We start from the raw sequence: 26,059 nt of genomic DNA on the forward strand, positions 1-26,059 counted from the left end.
TTCACATAAATTAAACCAAAACTGACCGATGGCATGAAGATCCCTTGTTCATGATTGTATATAAATTGGTTTCCCCCCCAGGGTTTCTCGGTTCAGTTCTACCTCTTGTCCCACAATGTCCATGCTCTTTTTTGCTGCTCCAGACAGGCAAATGCTCGATTTCGATCTACCCCACAAGGTGCCCACCCCCAAGCTGCTTGCCCTGCCACGACCCCTGTGAAAGGGTCATTTGACCCCCCAAAGGGGTCCCAACCCCCAGATTGAGAACCACCGCCTTAGATAATGTGTAGTGCCTTCAGAAAAGAGTTTTAATAATTGTTGGGGAGAGTGCATCATGAGGGCCCGGTTTGTACTCAAGTGGTTAGGAACTCACAGTGACCTCTGCTGCATATGAGCCTGGCAATCCGAAGTGTGCAGTGCCAACAAAAGCCCAAGCATCCATTCCTAATGGCGTAAAAGGAATCATAGAATCATAGAGTTGGAAGGGGCCATCCAGGCCATCTAGTCCAACCCCCTGCTCAACGCAGGATCAGCCCTAAGCATCCTGAAGCAGGAAAGTGCTGAAAGGGAGAGAAACTAGCACCTCCGAGATAGAAAGGCAAGCTACACAGTTTGCAGTATAGATCACACAAAGTTTTCATAATAGAATGAGGATTTCTTCAGTCTCTCTTCCTGCCATCTTTGTGCTGTAACTTGGTAACAAGCTATGTGGGATATGCGGAGCCCATAATGGATCTTCATAATGTTACATTTTGGAATAAAAAGCAGTAGGAGAGGGCCCCCCCTCCCAGTGTGCATTAGGACCGCTGTTTGCACTAGATCAGGAGTAGTCAACCTGTGGTCCTCCAGATGTCCATGGACTACAATTCCCATGAGCCCCTGCCAGCAAGGCTGGCAGGGGCTCATGGGAATTGTAGTCCATGGACATCTGGAGGACCACAGGCTGACTACCCCTGCACTAGATGATCTAATTGTAGGGTTCTTGCTGCTTTGGGGAAGAGAATGGAACCTGAACACTTGGAATAGTGCGAGTTGTTGTACAAGATGTGTTTTGAAAGCACGAGCATTGTGTCTGTTTCTGAGAAAAACATAGTTGCTGTTCAATCAGTGTGGATTCCCAAGAGGTGCACAGTTTTTCTCGGAGCAGAAAAACACAAACCTGCTCCCTGTAATGTGTTTGCACTTGGGAAATTCCTTGCGGTAACACTTGTTTTGACTGAAGACCCACGTTTGATGTGACTTGTAGTTTAGGAAGGGATGGCAATAGATCAGGGGTCCCCAATCTGAGGCCCATGGGCTGCATGCGGCCCCCGACCTCTTTCTGTGCGCCCCTTGTCTTGGACATCAATGCCTTGGCTAACAGAAAACGGCCACAAAAATCACACCAACTAGGTGAGCATGTTTAGAATCCACAGTAAAATTACAGTTAACATTTCTTCATTTACCTTTGAATGTTAACTTTTGATCTAATTAAGTAGGTTAATAATTTTGTTACATTTTGGTTTAAGATGTGGCCCTCTTTAGGCTCTGAGCATGCTAGTGTGGCCCCCATGTGCCAAAAGGTTGGGGACCCCTGCAATAAATTGAAAGCGCTTGTTCAGTTCTAAATCAGCAGGTATGTAGCTTGTTCAAAAGTCAACTGGGCTTGAGTCAGTCTGCCCTGTTGCAATGCAAAGCTTTTCATAATGGGAGTAGCATGTGAGGAGTTCTTTCGGGGTGGGGGTCATGTGGGAGGGCTGTCTTGTATGGCTGTAGGCAACACATAGCAGATGAAGGAAGGCCTTTTCTCTGAAAGGGGTTCCCCTTTTCCGCAGCAGGGCTGTTCTTTGGGTCAGTTGTTGCATGGCAGTCGCTGAAGTTTTCTCAGGCTGTGGTGGGGTTGGATGTGGCTGTACATTGACTGATCCTGGCACAAAGTACCTTAAGTGGCAAAGTCAGCTGTAGCACAAGAAACTCTCGAGCTTGTATCCTGTTAGTTAAATTTAAACTGGGCATATGAAGAAGAAGAGCTGGTTCTTATATGCTGCTCTTCTCTACCCGAAGGAGGCTCAAAGCGGCTTACACTCGCCTTCCCTTTCCTCTCCCCACAACAGACACCCTGTGAGGAAAGTGAGGTTGAGAGAGCCCTGATATCACTGCTCAGTCGGAACAACTTTATCAGTGCCGTGGCGAGCCCAAGGTCACCCAGCTGGCTGCATGTGGGGGAGCGCAGAATTGAACCCAGCATGCCAGATTAGAAATCCGCACTTCTAACCACTACAGCAAACCGGCAGGGTTTCATTTTCTAAAAGGGAACATACAGTAAGCATTCTCACATTATGAGATAACGGCAGGAAAGCAGGTGCCATGGCTTCTGAAAGGCCCGGAATCCCAAATCCAGCGTGATGCCAGAGATATCTTTTTAGCTCCTTCAGTTCTTAAACCACAAAAGCTATCGATTGGTTTTATTAAAGTTGGGAGTCCTAACTATCCTGCCCTAGATATGCCGCTTGATATTCTGTATCCATTTATCTCTTGCCTAGGAACATGATGGTATCCTGCCCCCTCTCTCTCTCTCACACTTTTTGATCATTCTCTGCGAAGATCAGATCATCTTCAATCGTCTTCGGATTCAATGTGTCGCTTAGAATAGAGGCAGCTGCAACAGGAAGGTAGAATAGAGCGTGGAAGGAAGGAGGTGCATGGCTTCAGATGGGGGGGGGGGGGAGAACGTGGTAACTGTCAGGTCTGAGAGAACATTCTGTGTGTCATAAACAAGCCGAATGTTATAAAAATAGCTTCCTTGAAACTGAAACTTTTCAGATTGGCCTCTAACCTGGATTGCGCAAAAGGCTTCTGTCTCTCTGAATACCTTTGAAGTTGTCCAGCCGTGTTCTTGGTTAAGCCTGTGATCCGATTCCTTTCAAGAGAGATCTTTCCCAGGCAGAAGAAAGCAAATGCAGCACTAGGTCACTCTGAAGCACAGCCCCAGATCTGCAGGATAGCAAGGCACTCTGCATACTTAGGCTGTTGTGACATATAAGGAACGATCAAGCCCTGTTTCGTTGGTTGACTCCTTCTGCCACACCCTGTTATTGTTTGCTCTAATCTCCCAGCATGGGTCTACCCATCTTCTGTTGTATTTTTATTGCTTTCCTGCTCAGATTTCCAATCCTGTTTATCTGATGAGGCATCCAAGGGGGTTAACAAATTGAACCATAAAATGCAGCAAAATAATAGTTGAAAACGACAGTGGTAAAATAATCCTACAGCTAGGGAACAGCCGAGTGAGAACAAAAATGAAGGAGTGTGTAAATACCAGCTTCTAAAGTAGTTCCAGGAAGGAATATCCTCTCTGGGACAAGACCAGTTTCACCTGTTTTCTAAAGATTTGGCCAGGTGAACAAGGAATTCTGAAGCTCGGGCACCATGTCCAAGGTGCCCTAGATCTCATGACTACCTGAAGCACCTCAGGCAGTGGAGCCTTTTGTAAATGCTGGTCCTTTGACTTGGAGAGCGACCTGGAAAAGCATGAGATCTCAGAAATAAATGTTTCAACTGTATTTTGTTACGTACGGCTGGAGAAGTGGTTTAGTTTCTCAGCCTCTCGTGCTTAACCTGTAGTCCTTTGCCTCGCTGCCAGCTAGGTCATTATGTCCCAAGCAGAGCAGATTAGTTTCCCTCGCCCATTATGTCCAGGGAAGGTATCTGTCACTAGTTTGTTCGGCTAGGACACAAACGATAAAGCAGGGCAGTGGGTGGTAAAAGCAGCCTGCTGATCAGATTTTCAGAATGAGGTGTCTGTCTATTCCTAGACATTTTATTTTGCTCCTCTTTCCAGAAGAAAGCATGAGATAAGTAACAAAACTCATAAAGTAACACTCAGCTTCTTAGATTGTTTTGAAAGCAAAGGTCAGAATGCTGGTTTCTGAATATGAAGTCAAAACCTCTTTACGAAGTTTTCATTTTCTTCCTATAAATATAGAGTTGGAGGTTGGTGAGCTGTCCCAGGAAGAGAATTCAACGGGTCAGGGACCATATTCAGGGAGGCCAGACATTCATGGGCTGGTAGAATTTGAAGAAGGCTTCCCTATGGATCTGAATGGCTGAATGAAATTGTGTTAGAAAAAAATGAACATGCAAGAATGCTTAGGGAGCTCTTAAGGGAATCGTCAGCTTAAACTGGGCCCAGATACTACATAACGTTTGTGTTCTTAAGTTTGCAGCCTTGTAAGGATCAGTTGGAAATTTTCTAAATAGCTGTGGTTTTCCAGTCTTCCAGGGCAGTCTCATATAAACACAGACTTCCACGAGACACTTTAAGTTTACAAAACTGTGAGTGACACTTAGCAGATCCTGGTTCCCTAAGGATTGTGAGAAGTAAATGGCCCCTGCAGTTCTGTTTCGCAAAACCTTTTCGAGACTCCTTTATATTCTGCCCTGAACTCAGGGCAGATTTAGGCACAGCTACTTTTAGAATACTGTACACAAGTCTGGTCACCCTATTTCCAAAATAAAATTGTAGAGCCGGAGCAAAGTGGGGGAAGGCAACCAAAATTATCAAGTTACTATGAGGAAAGGCTAGATCATTCTCAGTATGGATGTCTATGGCGGGGGGGACATCCTAGAATTTCCAAAATTAGGCATCATAAGGGAGAGAGAACTTCCTTCTTCACAATAATGCTGGAACACCCAGTGAAGTTGATGAGTAGCATATTCACAGCTGCCAGAAGGAACTATTGCTTGATAATAGCACATACTTAGCTTATTAAACTTACTGCCACAGGATTTAGTGAGGTTCGCTACTTACATAATATAGGGTTAGGGACAAGTACATGCCAGTAGCTATAGGCCTGCATGTCATAAGGCAGTGGACTTCCGAATGGCAGTTTCTGGTGGGTCGATGCCCTTCCAAGCCAGGGGAGGCAACAGGATGCTTGCCTAGCTGGACATTAATCTGGCCCACTCAGTCCTCCTCCAGCTTTCTGTTTTCCTAGAGAAATGACAGGAAAGTGTGTATTAGTACTGATTGGAGAGAGGCCACTTCTCCTGGGGGCTTTCAGAGAGCCTCCCCCTCCTGACCTTCAGTCTGAACCTTCAGTCCTTGAAACTGACACTTCTTAGAGTGAAATTATTGTGCTTATTTCTTTTCTGCCCTGTTCTAAAGAAGAAGAGTTGATTCTTATATGCCGCTTTTCTCTACAAGAAGCAGTCTCAAAGTGGCTTACAATCGCCTTCCCTTTCCTCTCCCCACAACAGACACCCTGTAAGGGAGGTGAGGCTGAGAGAGCCCTGATATCACTGCTCAGTCAGAACAGCTTTATCAGTGCTGTGGCGAGCCCAAGGTCACCCAACTGGCTGCATGTGGGGGAGTGCAGAATCGAACCCGGCTCGCCAGATTAGAAGTCCGCACTCCTAACGACTACACCAAAATGGCTTTGGTGGTGCCATTTCTCCCTTGCAGCCCCTGCAAATGGCTGCCGAATCCCAGCCTGTTCTTTTAAAAACATTTCCCATCTTGAACCAGGACCAACTTTGTTCCCAGATAGCTGTCTTTGTTTGTTTCCACGCGTCAAGCATTCCATAACACCGTGCATGATGTTAGAGTTTTTACTCTCCCAAGTTCTCTTTCTAATTTCCTCATCTCCATTTTAAGATTCTCAGATTTTAAGTGGGGGATAGGCCAGACGACAGATTAGATCCAGCAGTACATTTTTGCTTAATTTTGCCAGTTCTTCCCTTAAGGCCCCCTGTTCCCCAGGAGCAGCGTTTCAGAGAACATGTGGGCCGCAACTGGGAAAGGAAGGCAAAGTGAAAATACAGTCCACAGATGGAAAGTTCTTTCCATCGACAGAAATGATTGCACCAATATGTCACTGCATTAAGGAATCGTTTTCTTTCTGTCTTCTCCGTTCTGGCAGCTGATGGCTGCAAGGTAAGGGTGCTTGTCAGTATGAGGGAGGGTCTGGAAACAGAGCATGGGTCTGGAAGGAACGTGTGTTTTGTGCTCCTGTGAAAAAGGTGCTGGTTGTTTATGCGAGATGACAATCTTATAAAGGGCTTGATTGATGGGGCAAATGAGATTGACTGGGAAGGGCGAGGTAGAGGGGGGGGGGAAGCATGCTGTTCTTGTTGAAGCCTCTTCCCTCTGGGGGTAGAATATCAGGACATTTCTTTCTCTGGCCACAGTGCCTGGGAGCCTGAGGTGTGGAGGATTTAAGGTTAGGCGTAAGGATTCAGTCTGTCTGGAAAGAGACTGCACTGGGCTGTTTTGTTCTCAGTTCATAAGTGTAAACTGGAAATACTCCTTCCGATGATCTGGATGGTTTGGGTGTCTCAGTGACATCATCCAGTCCTCCATTTTTTTCCTGCTGTGATCAATATGATTTATTTATTTATTTATTTATTTATTTATTTATTTATATTTATTTTTCACATTTACATACTGCCCTCCTCAAAGGCTCAGGGATTATCATGAATGGCGTTCATTATTACCATGGTAGGGAGGGCTAACCTAGGTATTTAGTCGTGCTTCCTCTGTTGCTGTAGCCTTCTCTTGGAAGTCAACCTGTTTCCATGTGCAACTAACACATTGTTTCCATATGCAACTAACACACTGTTCCCTTCTGTTCACTGCAGTGTGGTTAAGAATGGTGGACTAATCTGGAGGACCGGGTTTGATTCCCCCCTCCTTTTCCATGTGAAGGCTGCTGGGTGCCCTTGGGCCAGTCACAGTTCTTTCAGCCCTAACTACTTTACAAGAAGCCCTTAGTAGGGAGACGAAGAGAAGGGGATTGTAAGCCACTTGGAGATCCCCTTGGGCAGAGAAAAGCAGAGTATAAAAGCTCTTCTTCTTCTCCATTATTTGGATCTTGTCCCATTTCAGTTCATTGGTCATTCGTCTCATCTCTAGGACTTGATCTCGGCTTCCCATTTTGTGTGTGTCCATTCGGTTACTCTCTCCCTCCCCCCCGGAATAATCTTGCAGGGGACCTGGCAACCTGGAATGGAGTTCTGTTTCCTATTAGCGAACAGACAGCTGTGGTAGGCATAGAGTTAGGCCGTCTGTTCCGCATTTGTCTGGCTCTCCCTGTGTTCCGTGGTGGCCTTGATCTTCTGAAGCAAATGGCATCCAAATGATCCCATAAATGCTTTTATTTATTCTATATGTGGCACTTTTAAGGGCACTGCCGTCGGATTTGTTCTCAGAGCAAACTTGTAAAGTCATTGAGACCGGTGCTATTCACTGGGGAGGTGAATAATAAGAGGAGATGTAAACCTGGGTGTTTCATATAAGGTTCAAACTGCCTGCTCACGCATCCTGGCCCCCCAGTGCCAATCCGTTTTCCTTCTCCCCTATGTGTCTTTAATGAGTGCTTAAATGGCATGTAAGCTTATCTGCTGGAGGGCCCCAAGAGGCTTATCTTCATTGTCTTTCCTGTTCCTTCCTCTGGACAGTCACTTCCCTTTCCTCACAACTGTGCTGTGTTGCCGTGGGAAGGAAAGCTGTGCTTCATGCCACAGGTGACACTGTAACTGCTCAATCTTGGAATAGCATGGGACCTGCAGGTCACTCTGTCATTCCTTTTGTCCCATCCTGCAATGTGCATGTTGCAACCCCTAAAGCAGGGGTAGTCAAACTGCGGCCCTCCAGATGTCCATGGACTACAATTCCCAGGAGCCCCTGCCAGCGAATGCTGGCAGGGGCTCCTGGGAATTGTAGTCCATGGACATCTGGAGGGCCGCAGTTTGACTACCCCTGCCCTAAAGTATAAGAGCCTTGGGGTCTCTTTCACTGATTTCCATGCAGTTTTGCTCCTTCCTGTTCTGCATCCTGTTTACCTCTAAGCTGGCTCACTCTGCCTTCCGCAGCAGAAACAGGCTACCAGCTGGCTGGGGGAAGAACAGTTAATAGTTAACAGTGCTCTCTCCACAGGGAAATGTGGTCACAGAAATTAGCTCTCGGTGGTGGTTGTTGCTCGCTCCGTCTGGCTAATCATCTCCAGAAAAGCTGCTTCTCTTCTAGAATGTCTTCTCAGCCACCACTTCCCCAACACCCGTGGCTTGCTGAAATTTTCCTCTGACTTTCCCCTCCACGCGTGTCACTTTTGCTGGCAGCAAGCAAGGGCTGTGTTTCATCCGTTCTTGTAGCCGAGATCAGAAGCTGCCCCCGGTTTTGACTTCAGTGGAATCACTGTGACAGGAGTAGTCACGCCGGTAACTTAAGACCTTAAGGTCAGAATCCAATCCCTGACCTTTCAGCTTTGCTCATGTTGGTCAGTAGAATGGTGTCGCGTTCACACTGGGCTAACTGAAAACGTGGCAAGGTGTAAGCTCAGGTCTGTGGTCGTCAGCAGTCCCTTTCTCCATTAGTGTGTTTGCGGGTGAATCAGCAGCTCTTCTGTGTGTGTGTGTGTATGTTATGTCTTCCCTCTTCAGGTTGGAAAAGAGAAAGGCTGTGACTTCCTGATAGGGAGGGCCCGCCCTGTGGCAACCTCTCTGACCCTGCCCTAGTTCCTCCTCCTAGGGAGTGGCTGTGCTTCTTGAATTCCCCAGAAAAGTACAACCGGCATTCGGGGCGTCAAACTTCTTCAGGGCAGCGTGCGTTGCCGCTCTCCAGGCTCGTGTCCCAAACTGATCGGACAAGGCGCTCCTCTCTCGGGATCGGAAACTGGAAACCAGCAGGAAGATTTGTAGTTCTCCCTCCCCCCCCCCCCCCAAGCAACTAAAGCTGCCAAAGACTGAAAGCAAGTTTGCAACTCTGAACTTGGATGGTTGGTCGGGGAGTAATGCCGAGAGGGGGAGAGAGTCAGAGAGAAAATAAAGGCAGAACTTAACAGCAACAAGGTACGCTCGAGCTGGAGTCTTCTGTGTCATCGAACGGCAAATGTCTCCAACTTTTGTAATCCAAGAACAACCATGTTCTGAGTACACAGACCTTTGGTAGAAGGAGAAGCACTGGCACCCCGTGGTAATAGCCAGCTAAACCTTGACGACACGTCTCAAAAAGGGAGCTATGCAAAAACCTGCAAGAGAGCCTTGAAGCGGTGAGATCCTTTGAAAAACTGGTTGAATTTTCGACTTTTCCTGTGATTTTCTTTGTCCATGTGGAGGCATTGGTGTGTAAAGCGTATCTATACAGTTGTGCGTTTGATGATGTTAGAGCATATGTCTGCCATTACTTTAGCTTCTTGTATGTCCATATGGTCACGCTTGCGTTATATTCATGTATGCAGAGCTTTGACGTCTGGAAGTACAAGATCCCCCAACTTTGGCTTCAGGGTTGACTGTGCACCGAATGTGCTGTGCCAGACACTTACGGTTCTCTCCCCCCCCCCCATTGCATACCCTCTAGCATCCCTTTGTTATCTCTAGGCCTCTTAGCCCTGTTTCTAATATCTCTTAACGTACAACAAGAAGTCCCTGTCAGAAAGCGTATGCAAAATGAATGTAGTTAATGGGACTGTATCTTTTGGGGTTTTTTTACAGGTGACTCCCCCCCCCCCCCCGCGCGAAACCATTTCTCGGTAAAAGGACTATGACGCATGATCCTTGTTCTCTTTTCTGTCATTGCTGTTTGTTCTCTAAAAGACTAGAAGGTGGTAGAAATCCTTTGTAGGCGGCCTTATTGCTGACCCTTGCATTTTTTGAAGTACAGCTGTGGCTGGGCCACCAGTTCAACAAACTTGCCTGTGCCCTGCCTAGAATTAGGTTGAAGTCCAAAGGCTGAAGGATGGGGGCTGTCCTGATGCGCCGCATTTTTGGACTGCCTGGTGGTCAGTTAGCAAGCATTGCAGCCTGCTGAATAGGTGAGACCCCAGAACTTCGTGTATGTTCTCTGTTTTGTGGGTTGCTTGGCTTTTTTGGTGTTGCAAGTTGTCATGTTTTTCATTTCCATGGTCATAACAGTGTAGCAGATCCTATGTGGGCAATTTAGTAGGGTTTTTCTCTAGGACTGTAAAAGCGGTGAAGAGCAAAATCGAACACTTGTGAATGTGAAACCCAAATGGAGAAGAGTTGCCCACCCCTCCAATTTCTTTTTGGGTTACAATGGTGTCTTAGTTAGCTCTAGATCTGCAGCTGTTCCGCAAGACCTATATCTGTGCATTTATAGCCTCAATAAAGTGTGAGCACAGTAATTACTTCCTCTGGGCAGGATCCCTTAACTAAGCAGATCTCTGACATGATGAACTGGTTTAGAATTTGCCTTGAGGGCCCCCTTCCTTGCGTATCGCGCGCGCACGCACCTAGCTAAATCGCTTTCTTTCAGAGATATGACTGTAGGTAAATATTTAGGCAGAAGATTTTGCGGTCCTTTAGAGATATGCACATTAAGCTTTGGCAAACCCAGGAGACTGGAATCATTATGGCAACAGTCTCACAGAATGTAATGCTTCTGGGGTCTAGATAAGAGTTGCCCTGGGCTTCTTCACTAATAATGTCGAGGTCATTACCATGGCTTACAACGTATGCTTTTTCACCCATTCTAAGGGTACAGCCTCCAGCCTTGTAATGATATTACTGGATCCCCAAAGCCCCTTTCTGTCTCTGCACAGAAGATCCTGTTGTCTGGAGTTCCGGTTGACCGGCTTTGGACCGTATTCCTTTGCCTTGCCACTTCAGGAGGAACAGCTGGTAATCCAAGCGGCATCTCGTGTTCCGTCTTGCAACTTGCTTAGTCATCTGATTTACCTGTTGATTGCATTTATCACGGCCGAGGCTAAGGCAGGTATTTTGGCCTTGCAGTCACTGGAAGTGGAAGCAAGCCAGGAGAGTGTTGAATCCTTTTGGGAGGGGGTGTGTGTCTGGCTGTGTTTGAGAAAGACCGCTTCCCTGATCCGACACTGAGGTCACAGTCTCCTCTGTGAAGCCATAGTAACGTGGACGTGACAGCAACCTGCCGTTAGTAGCAGAAAAGGGTAAGAGTCCAGAAGTAGTCCACCGTTAAGCGTTTAAAAAAGCTCCCCGTTGAACCTTCCCAGAGAGGACAGTCCGATCCATGAGAGAAAGTCAAATTGTTAACACTGTTTACCTGGATTCCCTGGTAGATTCGTATTCGTTAAGGCTTTTGGGAGCCCATTGGCTGCCAGTCCTTTATCAACCGGGATGGGAGGAGCGGTTTCAACAGGCTTGCTCGGAACAGACTGTTTCATGTTGCTTTCTGACCGTGTGAGGAAATGCGACCAGTCATGGCATTGGATTGTCTCTTCCCATTGCCAAGAATCACTTTGTTTTCTTTCCCCTTTCCTGCACTAGTCATACGTTACCTAGTGCATCACAGTCACTCCGCGTTGCCTGTGCCTTAGCGGGAGGGGGAATGTTTCTCCACCACCTCTCAAGAAGACCAGGAATGACACATTCAGTAAGAGACAATGGGGAGGAGGAAATGTAAGGCAATTGAAGAATGTCCTAAAACAACTCAGAGCATTGGTCTTTTCTTATTGATTGCTTGATGATTCTAAGAGTGCATAAAAGAAAAGGTTCTGGCCCCTAAGACCTTCACCCGTTCAATAAATAATTTCATTCTGCAAAGTCAACATATGCCACTTAGTTTAACAAACAGATTGTATACAGAGAGAAATGTATTGCCTGTATAAACTTGAGAGGCATCATAGCATCGGTTAACTTGCCACTGAATTCTTCAAAAGTTAATAAAGTTCAGTCACTGGGTACAGAGAACCTTTAAAGAAAAGCTTTCTGGAGAGCAGCAATGAAAAGGATGTTTAGCACCCTAAAAAAACGTTCAATCCCATATGCAATGGCACAAAAATTTCCCGAAAATCCTCTCACCGCTGGGATGCCAATATTGGGGGAGGGTGGACAAGACATCCCCCCTCCCCCTCTGGGTAGGTTGCATATAATTGAACATTGATTGTAATCATTATCTTGTAGTTGAGTACTTGATTTCATTAAGAACCAAAATACCTTCACAATAGCAGTGGGTGAATGATATATATAGTTATATATTTGGTGCTGCGTTTAAAAAATATGATGGGGGAAAAAAACAAAATATTGCTTCAAAATTCCACGTGGTATTGGGAGGGAAATTTTATTCACTCTTCTTGCACTGAAGCCTTGCAAAAGCAAATATTTAGTGGTAAACAACTGCTGGGGCAGGCAGCTCTGAGAAATTTGCTGGGGATTAGTGTGTCTTGGTTGGTTGAATTTGGAGCAGGATTTTTCTCTTATGGCGAACAGAGTTGGAATCAGACTAAAGCAGAGAGAGCAAGAACTCCTTGATCCTTCTACTTTTCTTAATAAAATACTTTTCTTAATAAAAAGGGCAGAGTTCAGCTTTGGGCAGATGAACTAGTCTTTGCACTGAGGGATAGATTGGATGTTGCAGTATACTGAGGTGTTGGCATGGTAGTCTGGGGACAAGGATAGGTCTTCTGGCTTTCCTAGGTGGAGTTGATTGGAGCTCAGCTGCTGGTGAATTAGCGGTGACGTGGCTTTTGAAAGCAAGCAAGGCTAGCTTTAATCAGAAACAGATTAGTCAACGTATCTGACTTGGCTGGAAAGGTCCCATGCTGGTATTTTTCAGGTTCAAGTGTATTGAATCCCCAAAAATAGCAGTATTTCCCAATATTCCTGAATCCTAATACTGGGATGGTATTCCAATTTCAAAAATATATGGGAATCCTGAATGTTTCTCAAAACTTTGAGAGTGGTGTAATGGAAAATAGGATATAACTAGTAAAAAAGCCCATTGTATTCCAAATACAATGGGCCCTAGCAGGGGGGTGGAGAGCGAGAGACTGGCGAGGGCAGGGTGAGGAAAGGTAGCTTACCGGTGAGAGGGCTGTAGCGACGTCGGGCAGCTCCTTCGCGGCGGGCAGCTCCTTGGGTGGCTCCTTCTCGGCGGGCAGCTCCTTTGCGGTGGGCAGCTCCTTCGGCGGGCGGCTCCCTGGCTCGGTCTTCTTGCCGGCGGCCATCTTCTTGTGCCGGCGATGCGTTTGTAGAGGCCGGGGGCTCCCTGGGCGGCGGCGGGCGCGGCCCGCGGGTGCGGCCGGCGGGCGCGGCCCGATCCGCGGGCGCGGCCCGATCCGCGGGCGCGGCCGGCGGGCGCGGCCCGATCCGCGGGCGCGGCCGGCGGGCGCGGCCCGATCCGCGGGCGCGGCCCGATCCGCGGGCGCGGCTCGCGGGCGTGGCCCGATGCGTGGGCGCGGCCCCCGCGGGGGCGGCCCCCACGGGCGCGGCCCGATGCCCTGCCGGTCCCCAGCCTAATAAAGGTTGGGGACCACTGGCTTAGAGGTTCTTAGAGGCCGGCTGGCTTGGAGCAACTGCGAGCTGCGCTACGCGCGGCTCGCAGTTGCTCCGGCAAGGAATCGGAGGGACCAATCGGCAGGCGCGAAGCGCCTGCCGATTGGTCCCTCCGATAGTCTGTCATGAGGAAGGGGCCAATCGGTACCCTTCCTCATCCCGGACACAGCCCGCCTTCCAAGGGCTTACTGTTTTATTTAGTCCGTGGCGCCCGCGGCGCCACGGGCGGTGTAAAGATGGCGCCCGCGGCGCCACGGGCGGTGTAAAGATGGCGCCCGCGGCGCCACGGGCGGTGTAAAGATGGAGAATGGATCTGAGGCTTTTTTTTGGGGGGGGGCTGTTTTTGTAAGCTAGAGGCACCAAATCTGCAATATATCTGCTGGTGCCTCTCCTCAACCCTCCCCCCCCCCCGAAGATTCGAAAAGATTAAACAGGGACCTCCGAAAGAAGGTGTCCCCATCTTCTATTGCTTTCAATGGAAAAGCAAGGAAAGCATTTAAAGGGACCTCAGCCCCTTTAAATGCCCTTTGCAAACCACAAGTGAACTTCAAAGGTATCTAAAGAGTTTGTTGTCCTTTAAAATAGCGATCCCCAACCTGTGGGCCGTGGACCATATGTGGTCCGTCGACTAATTGGAGGTGGGCCGCAAAGGACGCCTTCTTCCCCCCCCCCAGCCCTTTACTTCATCCCCCCCCCCTGGCCCTTTACAGCACACTTTGGTGTCATTGTCTCCCATCACTCCCAGATGGGACTATCTCGTAGCAGAGAAACAAGCTCAGGGTTCCCATTGATTTGTCATTGTCATGAGTTAAAATTTCCATGAAAATAAAATGTTCCTTATGTTCATTGTTGTGGCGTGTCTGTATCTTATTTTGAAGGGATGTTTAAAGTGTTGAGTGGTCCCTGGTTTTAAAAAGATTGGGGACCACTGCTTTAAAACACTTTCTGTCAATGGAGAGTTCACCTAGAGGGCATTTAAAGGGATTTGGGGAGGTAGGGGCTGCCATTTTGGATAGTTGAAATTCAGCTCCAATCTTTATTAAGCTGAAAGAATAGCCAGAAAATACTGATAAGGCTATTTTGGGGTTTTGACCAACTTTTTCACCATTGAGAACCCCCTGAAACATTCTTCAGGCTTCCAGAAACCCCAGAAGCGGCAGGATTGTGCAGAATATAGCTGAGAAGTGTAGCTGTGTGCATGTCCGCCTGGGGGCCTCCCCTTCCCATCCCCTCCAGACTGATCATTGGCCATGGGGGGGGGGGAGGTCAACATGACCATATATGGTCATATCATGCAATCAGTGTTTAACATTTTTTTAAAATATACAAAATTAAATTACTCCCACCCATCAAGAAACTCCAACATTTCACGAAACCCTGGTTGAGAAAGGCTGCTGTGGAAGGAAGGATGTGGAGAGAATACTGCTGGGTTTTTTTTTTTCTCAGATGAACAGCCAAAATCCACTGTAGTAGCAAATCTGGTTGCAGATCCTTTGTAATTTAGGGCTGTGCAAGTGTGAATTGTGTCATGCATCAGAATTTGGACAACCCTGCCACGTTCTAGTTACATTTCTAGTTATAAAATCTAGCATTTGATTTTGCAACTCCAAGAGAAGGGAAACATGCTGTGCAAATTAAATGTATCAGATACTAATGGACAGCTGCCAACTAAGGCTATGGTAATTCCCTAGGTTTGTGGAAACACAAACACTTATTTTAAAAATATAAGGCATTAAAACTTTCACAGAACCTTCAGCATCTGTTCATATAAGGATGCCACATAAAAAAAAAAACTCTGCGCAAACACATACACACATATCATGCAAGGGGGAAAAAATGGATGGGTTGGGGTGGGAGGATCAGGAAACTTTGAGAAAATGCGAAGGAAGTAAAGGCCAGCAAGGAAGGTGAGATTTCCCTTCCCTCATCCATCCCCCTGTTGTGCAAGTGTGCATTGTTTAAATATATATCACTTTGTTAATACGTTTATGCATCATGTATTAATACATTTCTGGGGTGGTGATTAGATCATTGGGCAAAGATCTGGCACAGCCAGATTTGAATCCTTGCTCTACCATGGAAACTGGCAGGCTGAATTTGGGATTGTCACAGTCTGTTGGCCTAGCCTACCACACATGGAGGTTGGTTTGAGGATAAATCAGAGGATGGTAGAATGATGTAAAGCTGCTTTGGGGGCCAATTATGCAGAACAACAAAGCAGGACATAATTTTTAACGAAATAATTTTCTCTCGTCCCTCACCTCATATCAGGCGGAACGATGTGGTGTACGGTGGTAGAACCAGGTATAGACCCTCCCTGCCCACCCTGCCCTGGTCAGGAAATGGTACAGCAGGCAGGCAGCCCAGGTCTGTAAGCAAGGTAGACGGCAGTCTCCTTCTTTAGCTGTCATTCTCAATATAGAGTTTTACCTTTATAAACTTGCAGCCATACTTGGCCTTAATAAACACACTTTGCAAATACGCTTGTCATGTCACATGTCCCAAGTCCTTTTTGGTGGGCCCCAGTGTGCCAAAGGTGCCCAGAACAATTCACAAGCACCCCACCTCTGAGGAGATGATCTTCCCCAACCCCTTCTCATACCTCTGACTTAGAAGGAGGGGTAGAATTCATCTGGGGCATGCTTCCCCAAGCATTTGGAGCATCTCTGAAGTGTGATGCAGCTTCGGGGTTTCCCCCATTCACTTCCCCCTCCCCTGGTCTCCAAACTCTAAAGGAGACATGGAATTCGTTAACTGAGCTTATGAGGCATTCTAATGTGACTCAGAGAAGATCTGGCCTTTTGCTGGAGCCTAGAAAGGGGGATGGGGGGTGGGCCATCTTGCCCTGTGGTTTGGCATCCCGCAGCCCCCCTTTGTGCTAATACAGGCCAGGTTCATCTTACTTTTATTCTGTGGCGAGCTGTGCCTGTCGACAGAGGATGTGTGACCTCCATTTAGGCCACAGACTCCAACCGTATCCCGACTTGTTCAATTTTGGGCTCACGTGCCCGTGCACTCTGCCTTGTGCAATCTGTCCTATCAGTTCTCATTGTTTAAAGCAGTCCTGAAGCACACGTCAGCAGTCCACGCTCAAAGTTCAGTTCCCGAAAGGCCCTTCCCCTCCCCCTTCCCGTAGCTGGACTGTGTGGGGGTTTTTTTGTTTGTTTTTGTCCTTCAACGCTTTCTGTCTGCCCTGATAACGGCTTGTTTCCATGCGGTGACGGCCTCTTGTGCCTTCATGCCTTACTCTTTTGTGGCTCCCCTTTCTATGTCAATGTTTCAGAATGTATTATGTAAAGTAAACCGCCCAGAGCCGTAGGGAAGGGCGGCCTAAAAATCTAAATAAATAAATAATAGCTGCAGGTATTGCAATCAGAATATACAGTGCTCCTCTTCTTTGGGAAATGGACACATTTGGGGCGTGTTGTGCTCTTCGATCATGCTTGCCTTAATGCCGAGGAGCACATAAGAAGGACAGGTAGTGCCCAAAATGTATTCGAGTTATCGTTTCTGCTGGTTTGGCTGCATTTCCGTCATTGTTAAAATAAAGATCAGGGCCCATAGAAAGTTACTGGATCATGACAGTGCTGTTGGTTTGTTTGTTTTTTTTCCATTTAAGGAGAGCCATCAGGCAGGGCAGAGCTTCAGGAAAGACCAGACTCCGAAGAGACCTGCAGTCATGCGTAGCTTGTGGTTGGGATCTACATGCCTTGCATCTGGCCTTCTCCATTCCTGGTGGCTGTTCTGCACAGCGCAGCACTGCCAAGAAGCACGCCTTGCCTTCCGAGCTACCCTGAGCTCCTAGCATTCATCCCAAGCACAGGGTGCTCTGAGGTTTTCCGTGGGTTGTCATAGCAGTTGATAGGCCTGTCCTTTCTGAATTTGTCTCATTTTTTTAAAAAGCCATCACAAAATAGTGGCCAGCGCTCTGTCTAGGGGTAATGACTCTCTTAAGATAATTACGCCTGGTTTAAAGTACTTCCTTTTGCCTGTCCTTAATCTGCCATCGCTCATTATTGTCGGATGGCTCCCATTTCTGCTCTGCGTGGGCGGGCGGGTGGGTGGGTGAGGGTGAGTGAGAAAGAGAAGTTTCGGCCTAGCCGCTGTGCCCAGGCTGCCCTCGTGTGATGGATCTTTATGCCCCCACAGTATATTGCCTCATCCTGGGCTGAAAGCCCTTACGCAGGAGAGGCTTCTGTCCCGCCCTTGTTTCAGTTCCCGTTTGCTGTATTATCAGATAATTGGAAATCCGAATAATATTCCAAATGTCGGTCACATCGAGCTTTTGTAAAACGGTATTTATCATGGTGCTTCATTGCTGCCCCCTGCGGTAATGAATCCCAAAGTTAACTTCTGTTTTATTACAATAAAACCAGAGTCCAGTAGCACCTTTAAGACCAAGGAAGATTTATTTAAGGTGTGAGCTTTTGAGTGCAAGCACCCTTCCTCAGACTATGAACACTCGAAAGCTCACGCCTTGAATAAATCTTTGTTGGCCTTAAAGGTGCTACTGGACTCTGGTTTTATTGTGCTACTTCAGACCAACCTGGCCACCCATTTGATTCTGTTTTATTGTCACGGTGCACAGAGTAAAATTTTCAGTGAGATTTTTGCCACGCTTTCATGGCCTCTCTCCTTGTGCGTTGTTGCCAGTTTAGGCCCCATCAGCGCACTCGGGATGGAAGGATATTTTGGTCCCCATGTTCAGTCGCTTTACCATAGCTCCTCTTCCTTCCTGAGGCCCGTTAATCTACTTCAGTGCAGATCACTTTGGGAGCCTCTTCTGGTCTCTCTTGAGGCTTACCGTCTCGAATCGTTTCCTTGTCATTCACCTCGCTGCTGTCTTCCTATAATTTATCAGCAACTCTTTGCTAATCCTTCGAGTTGTCTCTTGGGCAGGCTGTCATTTGCAATCTCTTTCACTTTCTTTCTTGTTTCCTCGTATGCCCAGAGGAATTCCCTGATTAGAAAACTGGCACCGCACACCGGGCGTTTGATTAAAGGAAGTGGTCCTGTCCAGGCTGCCCATTTTGAAGCAGCCGTAGGTGGACAAAAGGGTGACGGGGGCGCCAGCATGGGAGGGGGTGATAAAGGGGTAGATGTAATAAAGGAGCGTTAAGCTGACCCCAGGGCACTTGAGGCCACTTGGGAATCTGGATGATTTGGAGGCTGTGAAATCAGAGTCATCTCTGGATCTCATCTACTTACCCACAAAGCAATGCTTCTCCTTGCCTTGGCTTTTGGCCTAAAACAATCTTTGGAACTTGGTGCCTTACAGCTGAGTTATCCTTCTTGTTGCCAAGTTTCCAACATGACTCTTTTTTTTTGTCTCTACAGTGAACACTCAAAACACGCAAAGCAATGAAATCCAGCTCAAGTCTTCCATTTGGCAGGGCGTTGCTCCTGTCCCCTGGGCCATTGTTTCACAGCTCCAGTGGAACTCTGGGCATGCGAGCATGTATGTGTATTAGTGCTTGCGCTCCTTTTAAAGTGATGTGAAAGAGTTGTGCTTTTTGTCGAATCTAAATTTCTGCTTACTTCATTTTGGAGTGGATAGCTCTGTGGTGGGTTTCCATAGGCTGAGAGTCATGGTACTGCATTTGTGTTTGGGGAAGAGAATTCAGGCTCATAAGAAAAGTCTTGCTGGATCAGACCAGTTGTCCATATAGTCCAGGATCCTGTCTCACACAGTGGCCAACCAGCTACTCTGGAGAACCAACAACAGGGCATACAGACTGAGGCCGTCCCCAGAGATTGCCTCCTGACACTGGTATTCAGAAGTTTGATGCCTCTGAATATGGAAGTCCTCCTTCTGAGGTGGAGGACATCTTGGATGGGTTTTCCCACCAATCACTCTGGAAACTAGTTTTTACATCCTGTCTCCTTGCGTGGGACAACCACCATCTCATTCCATTGAGTGATCAATGGTGGTCACCATGGTCCATTGCTGGTACTAGACTTAGCCTCCATGAATCTGTCTAATCCCCTTTTAAAGCCATCTGTTGTCATCTCTATGTCCTCCGCTTCCTACATTTTAATCACTTTCTCTGTAAAGAAGTATTTCCTTTTGTCTGACCTGAATCAACTGCCAGTCAATTACAGTGGATGCCCCTGATTTCTAGTTCGTTTGTTTTTTTGCGGGGGGGGGGGGGGGGGTTCTCTGTCGACTCTGTACCCCATGCATAATTTTATAGATTGCTATCATGTCCTCCCCTTAGTCATCTTTTCTAAGCAGAAAAGTCCCACGATGTTCAGCCTTTCCTCATAGGAAGAGTGCTCCAACTCCTTGTGTTCCAGATTGTGATTTGGCTTTTCCAGCTCTGCAGTGTCATTTTTGAGACCTGGCTACCAGCGCTGCACACGGTGTTCCAAATGGGGACCCATCATGGATCTTCTACAGAGGACGTTATAATATTGGCTGTCTTATATTCAACCCCTTTCCCAATAAGGAGGATTCTGGAGGTTTGAGACAGTAGACATCTTGGGTGGTGGTACTTAATGTCTTGTTAGCTTCCCTGCTCTTTGACAAAATGGCAGGATATGAAGCTAAGTAAACCAAATAACAACCCTAAATGTATGTGCTTGCCAAAGTCACATCAGCATATCAACATCAAATGCCTGAGTGAAATGTGCAGAGCTGCAAGCCTCTATGCTCCCCTGCCCCTTGGCACCAGTTTTGAGCCAAAACTCTCAGAATATATCAAAAGCTGTTGCTCCTGGGGGACCAGGACCCGGAAAGGCTGCAGGCAGCTGTTAGGGAACTCATCGGCAGGGGCAGCTCTTAGGCAGCAGGGATCTGTAGCCTCCAAGCCTCGGAGGGAAGTGGAAGGAGGAGGGGGTGGTCAGGGGTGGGGGACGGAAGACGATTGGCTGGCCACTGGACTGACAGGCAAGCCGGTTGGAGGAGGAGGCACTCATGGGTGGGGACAGCTGAAATGAGTGGGTGTTAAGGGCTGAGTGGCACTTAAGCCATGAGACATGCTCCTCCTCCAAGCCCTTACCATAAATATTAAGTGGAACAGATGGCTTGAGGAATTTGGCTTTTGGTGCCAGTGTGGTGCTAGGGATTGCCTTTGTGGGGATACATGTCACTAGCAAGTAACTGTGCCAATTATAATTAACTCCATCGAGCAAGGAAGTTTCTCATCCAAAGTCCTTTTATGTGTCTTCTGTTGCTGAGCCGCAAAATTGTTTCAGTCCAGCAGCCTCCTTGCTTCCAAATGGCTTCTTCTGGGATCCATGGATAGAGCAGGGAATGTGTCCTCGGTTCCAGAACAAAAGTCTGCTGAAGTGCCAGACTGAAATTTTGTTCTTATATTTCTTTGCCGGCCTCCAGGGAGATGAAGTTTGCTGCCGCCTTTAATCTCAGCTCATCCATCCCATATTTTGTAGCATGACTACCCTTGCAAGCGCCTCATGTTCTCATCATTTCCAGGCCAACAGCTGGGCTCTCACACTGTGTCTTCAGTCCTTTGGTTCACTGCAAAGCATTTTGGGAGATCATCCTTCCAAACCAGAAGTCTTTAGTGGTGGAGTAAAATTCTGGAAAACAAGCACTAACGTTAAGAGAAAGGTTTATATCATCGTCTCTCCCCCCTAACTAATCCTTTGTTTTGTGAAACAGAGGGGGGGGGGGAATGCAACATCCTGTTTTGAGAGAAACTGTACTGCTTTTAGCAGAGGAGGAAAAGCGTTGAAAGCAAACCTGTTTTGTTGCATCATACTTGCCTCGGCTGGCATTCAACCTCTTGACTGTTTTGTCTAATTCATGTTCTTCACTCAATTTGATGTCTACCCATGCAAAAACCGTTCTGTGTCAAAGAACGTGTGTTCTAGAGTTAGTAATCATACTTATGATATTTATTTATTTGATTTATATACCACCCTCGCAGCAAGCTTAGGGTGGTATAAAACAGCAGCTAGCTCAGGGGTAGTCAACCTGTGGTCCTCCAGATGTCCATGGACTACAAACGCTGGCAGGGGCTCATGGGAATTAGTACATTTCTAATAACTGTTAACTCCTAGCACATTCACTTGATCGGTAGGTCTTTCCAGTTAAGAAAAAAAATGGGGGGGGGGGGGTTGGACATTGATGTTATAGATTCATGGGCCAAAGGTTTGGTGGATGAGCTCCATTTTACAGGTCCTGCAGAACTGAGCCAGCTCTGTCAGGACTTGGATCTCCTCTAAGATCATTCCTCCAAGTTGGGATGAGGACTGAAAACACCCTGGTTGAGGCCAGAGATGCTTCTTTGGGGCCAGGGATCACCAACTGATCGGTATGCGCAGAGCAGAGGCCTCTTAGGGGGACATAGGCAAAGAGGCAGTCCCTCAGGTATGCTGGGCCCGGACTGCAGATGGCCTTAAAGGTGAGTACCAATATCTTAAACCTGATCCCGAATTCAACTGGAAGCCAGTGCAGGAGGCCCTCCAAGCTGTTCCTGTCATGGCCCAAGCCACTGCATTCTGGACCAGTTGCAGCTTCTGGGTCAGGGATAAAGGTAGGACCATTAAGAGTGAATTACAGTAGTCTAATGACCATGAGGCTGGGAGTTCGATCCCAGCAGCCGGCTCAAGATTGACTCATCCTTCCATCCTTCCGAGGTCGGTAAAATGAGTACCCGCTTGCTGGGGGGTAAAACGGTAATGACGGGGGAAGGCACTGGCAAACCACCGCGTATTAAGTCTGCCAAGAAAACGCTAGAGGGTATCACCCCAAGGGTCAGACATGACTCGGTGCTTGCACAGGGGATACCTTTACCTTTAATCTAGAACTGTGGCATGGATCACTGGGACTAGGGGCCAAGTAGGGCGTTAGTAGTTGGGCTTTGCGAAGGTGGAAGAACAGCGAAGGTGGAAGAACGGAAGAACTCTTGATCTGCGCCTCCATAGCGAGGAAGGCATTGAAGCACACACCCAGATTCGTGGCTGTGTACACATCCGTAAGCTGTACACCGTCCTGGTCCTGTCCTACCCAGCCATAGGACCTCCTTCTCTGAAGGGTTGAGTTCTGCAGACACGCGCATTTCTTTCTCTTAACTCACAGCTGACTTATGTCAACCTCATGGGCTTTTCCAGACAAGTGATATTCAGAGGTGGTTTGACATTTGTATTGCAGCCCTGGACTTCCTTGATGGTGTCTCATCCACATAGTGACCGAGGCCAACTCTGCTTAGCTTACAAGATCTAGTGAGATCAGACTAGCCTGGGCTGTTCAGCTCAGGACATAGGATCTCAATCATACTAGCCAACTCATGTACCCAAGCAACAAAAGGCCTTTGTTAAGAGTCTGCCAGTTCTTGGGCCCATTAGTCTAGGTTCCATTTTGAACCCTGCACTCTCCTCTTGGAACATGGGAGCAGCTGGCTCTTCAAGGCTCCTCCTATGACCCTTCCTCACAAATGGGCCTTAATTAACCTCTTGGAGGAGGCAACTGAAGTACCCTGCAACTGGAAGCTTGACCAGGTCCCCTCCTGAAGCATGTTTACTTGATGAGTGCAAGCATTTCACATGTGTGACTTGATCTTTGGTGCTCCGCTTGGGTTCCCTTAAGCTGAGAAGCAAAATAAGGGCTGCTGAACAAGTCCAAATTGAAGCTCACCAGCAGGAAAAACAAACATTGGCGCTGATGTTTAGGTTCTGGAGCTTGTTCCTAACTGGCAGTTGGTGGCAGGCCAGTCTTTTGTTAAGCTGTTGTTGACTCAAAATGTCAGCTGTTATTTACTCAATAGATGCTGCTTGGTAGGAGATTTCCTTTCCTAATACACCCTTTAGGCCGGAGCTTTTAAAAAATGTAAAAATGATAGGTAGAAAGAAGTGCATTTCACAGTGCAATCGTGGTCTGGGCTGGCATACCTGTTAGTATTTGTTGGACCCCTAAGTGCCCTCTCATCCTCCAACCGGCTTGCCTGTCAGTCAAGCGGCCAGCCACTCGCCTTCCGTCCCCCACCCTGACCACTCCCTCCTCCTTCCACTTCCCTCCGAGGCTTCAAGGCTACAGATCCCTGCTGCGTGAGAGCTGCCCCTGCCGGTGAGTTCCCTAACAACTGCCTGCAGCCTTTCCGGGTCCGGGTTCCTCAGGGGCAACAGCTTTTGATATATTCTGAAAGCTCTGCCTATCCCGCCAGAGAGCACTTCGCTCGACAAATCCAACTGGTTGGTTGTCCCCAGTCCCAGGGAAGCACGTTTGGACCCAACTAGGGCCAGGACATCTTCAGTCCTGGCCCCCGCTTGGTAGGATGAGCTCCCAGAGGAGATCAGGGCCTGTCAGAGCTGGCACAATTCCACAGGGCCTGTGAGACAGCTCTTGGTTGGAGCCAATGATCAGGTAAGATCTATGCCCCCCCCCCTGACAAAAAACACGCCTTTAGTAATATCCAGCCTGCGATAAACTTTGGGCAGAGATGAACCTCCTGGCTAGCAATGGTTAATGTTTTGATGCTATTTAATGTGTTTATTGCTTATTGAATCATTATGTATGTACACCTCCCCAAACCAGTCTTCAAAGGGCAGTCTGGAAATTTAGATAATAATAATAATCAGTGTTGTAACCTTCTAATCCCAATGTATCCCATGGAAATCTGATTCCATTGCGCTCCGGGCAGTTCAGCAAGGAGAAATGGAGTCTCCAGTTGCCATCTGCTGAATGCACGTATGCAGCTTGAGTCTCAATACCTGCACTTCCTTGGACAGATCAAGTAGCCTCTTGTTTCCCCGGCTGTTATTTCAAATTCTGTGTTGTTCAGATATATTGTTGAATTCAGAGAACATAAAATCATAAGAGAGACCATGTTGGATCAGCCCAGTGGCCCATCCAATTCTATGCTTTGTGTCCAACAATGGCCAAAACCAAAGCATCATCCAGAGGTCCACCAGTGGGGCCAGAACTCCAGAAGCCCTCCCACCATGGCCTCCCAAGCACCAAGGATGCGGAGCATCACTGCCCAATTAAAAAAAAAACACTATTTTTTGAGCCAATGGAAGTTTGAGAAGTTTGAAATCTTCCCAAACAGCCCTTGATCTGAGAAACCAGCAGCTCAGTAAATCTCTTCAAGTTTCCATGACTTAAGTTACCTGGCTGCATTAAAATACGCTAAATCTCTATACTCCATTTCACCTTCTTCCCAAGATCCCGTCAGCTGGCATTGGTTAAAGGCGCAACAAGCAAGAAGAAAATCCACAGTTTTGATCACTTCTTCCATCACCTCATGCAGTGAGCCTGACCTGCCTGTTTGCAGGACAGTCTTGCCTGATGAATGATGCAACAGAAGCAGGGCACATCAGCCTTCTCTTCTGCCTTGAACCAACTGCTCAAAACTTGGTTTGTTTTTTCTTTCTTTCACTGTTGGTGCCCCATCTGACAAGTGATCTCAGCTTTTCCGCACTTAAACGTCTCATATTCCTTCCTGGCAAATTCCACTGCACCGGGGCCTTTCTGCAGTCTCGAAGCAGGGACACAGCTAGTAATTCTTCCTGCACTTCAAAGTTTTCCGTGTCCAGTCTAATCCAGGTGCAGAACTGTGCTGTGTCTCTCGTATCTCTGGATTCATTAAGCGCACAACTACACGCCAGGCAGCAATTCAGTCCCGTTTTCAGTTTGTCGGTGTTCTTCGCCCAATATCGCCTCTTTTCTTTCCCCCGACTGGAGTGGAAATCTCTTCTTCATTCCACTGTGATTTAAGGCATAATGGTCCTTAATGTTGTATTTCTCAGCAACGGAAAGAACGTTGTGGCAGAGGACGCAATATTGCTTAGTCTCCTTTTCTGTTTCCCACTCGGGATTGATCCTGTGATTTTCAGCACACGAAGTCTGAGTCTTCTTTGGTGGTTCCTGACGGCTTTTAACACATTGCTCTGTAATGGGTGGGGTGGGGCTGGCAGCCTGCAAGTCCTACGCTGGTAGGGAATCCAGTAAGGATTCTTGTTTTTACTTTTACTGTAAAAGAGGCCAAGAACGGTCCTTTGTCCCTAACAGACCTGCTCCCCCTGAATGTCAGAGTTGAAAGGGTTCATGCCGGTTGCATGAGTGTCTTACACGACTCAAATCTGAATTAAGTGCACTGTGGGCTTTATTTGTACTTTCCTCCTCTCACAACAGTTGGGGCGGACAGGTGGTAGATCCGGGTGTGTTCGCTAATTAGGTTTAAAATGCAGGCTGCATTAGGCCTGTGAGGCATGTTGGGTGCCCTAGATGTAAAGAAGCAAACTGATTTAGCAGGAATCCTCCTGAGCAGGACAGATGGGCCCCAGACAGATACCCAGGCCATCCCCTTTGTCTTCCTCAGCCCCAGACAACCTACCTCCAGTCACTGGCTCTGCATTCCCAGCATCTCCAGTTAAAAGGACTCGGTTCTTCTGCCTGAAATCCTGAACAGTTGCTGCCTGTCTGAGTCGGCAGTGCTGACCTTGATGGGCCAAGGGTGTGATTCCTATTAGGCAGTATTAGGCAGCTGCAGGTGTTCCTGTGTCCTTTTCCAGGCCCCTGTTAACAAAGCTTTTGGAGGACTGCCTGCTTCCGTTTGTCCCCGCCCCTGTGATGTGCTTTGCATCACTGTCACGGTCCATGGCATTTTCCCCAGAAAAGACAAACTCAGCGTCCGGATTCAGTTTATCCAGGAGAACTGCATATAGTAAACAAAGGCTGTAGGCGTTGTTGAAGGTGGGGACGTGCAAACACTTAGAACGCTGATCTTGAGCCGGTCACAGTCCTGTTAGAGCTGTTTGCACAGAGCAGCTCCACCTCCTCACTGGGTGTTTGTTGTGGGGAGATGAAGGGAAGGCGATTGTAAGCTGCTTTGGGGCTCCTTCGGGTAAAGAA

The 26,059-nt window shown here is 47.6% G+C and overlaps 1 protein-coding gene across 7 annotated transcripts in view; it reads left to right on the forward strand.

The window, feature by feature from the left end:
- MGAT1 (alpha-1,3-mannosyl-glycoprotein 2-beta-N-acetylglucosaminyltransferase) overlaps positions 1–26,059 on the forward strand; it is a 43,709-nt gene that overhangs the window by 6,240 nt on the left and 11,410 nt on the right. Inside the window, exon 1 of one of the 7 annotated variants that reach the window (XM_077324694.1) lies at positions 8,386–9,026. The exons of 5 other annotated variants lie outside the window; for them this stretch is intronic. The gene's annotated coding sequence lies outside the window, so the exon portion shown is untranslated. Of the gene's footprint in view, positions 1–8,385; positions 9,027–9,686; positions 9,789–26,059 lie in introns of those variants that run through there. One more of the 7 variants, XM_077324696.1, reaches the window with a different exon arrangement.

Source organism: Paroedura picta, chromosome 3 (genome assembly GCF_049243985.1).
Source record: "Paroedura picta isolate Pp20150507F chromosome 3, Ppicta_v3.0, whole genome shotgun sequence".
Classification (NCBI taxonomy): domain Eukaryota; kingdom Metazoa; phylum Chordata; class Lepidosauria; order Squamata; family Gekkonidae; genus Paroedura; species Paroedura picta.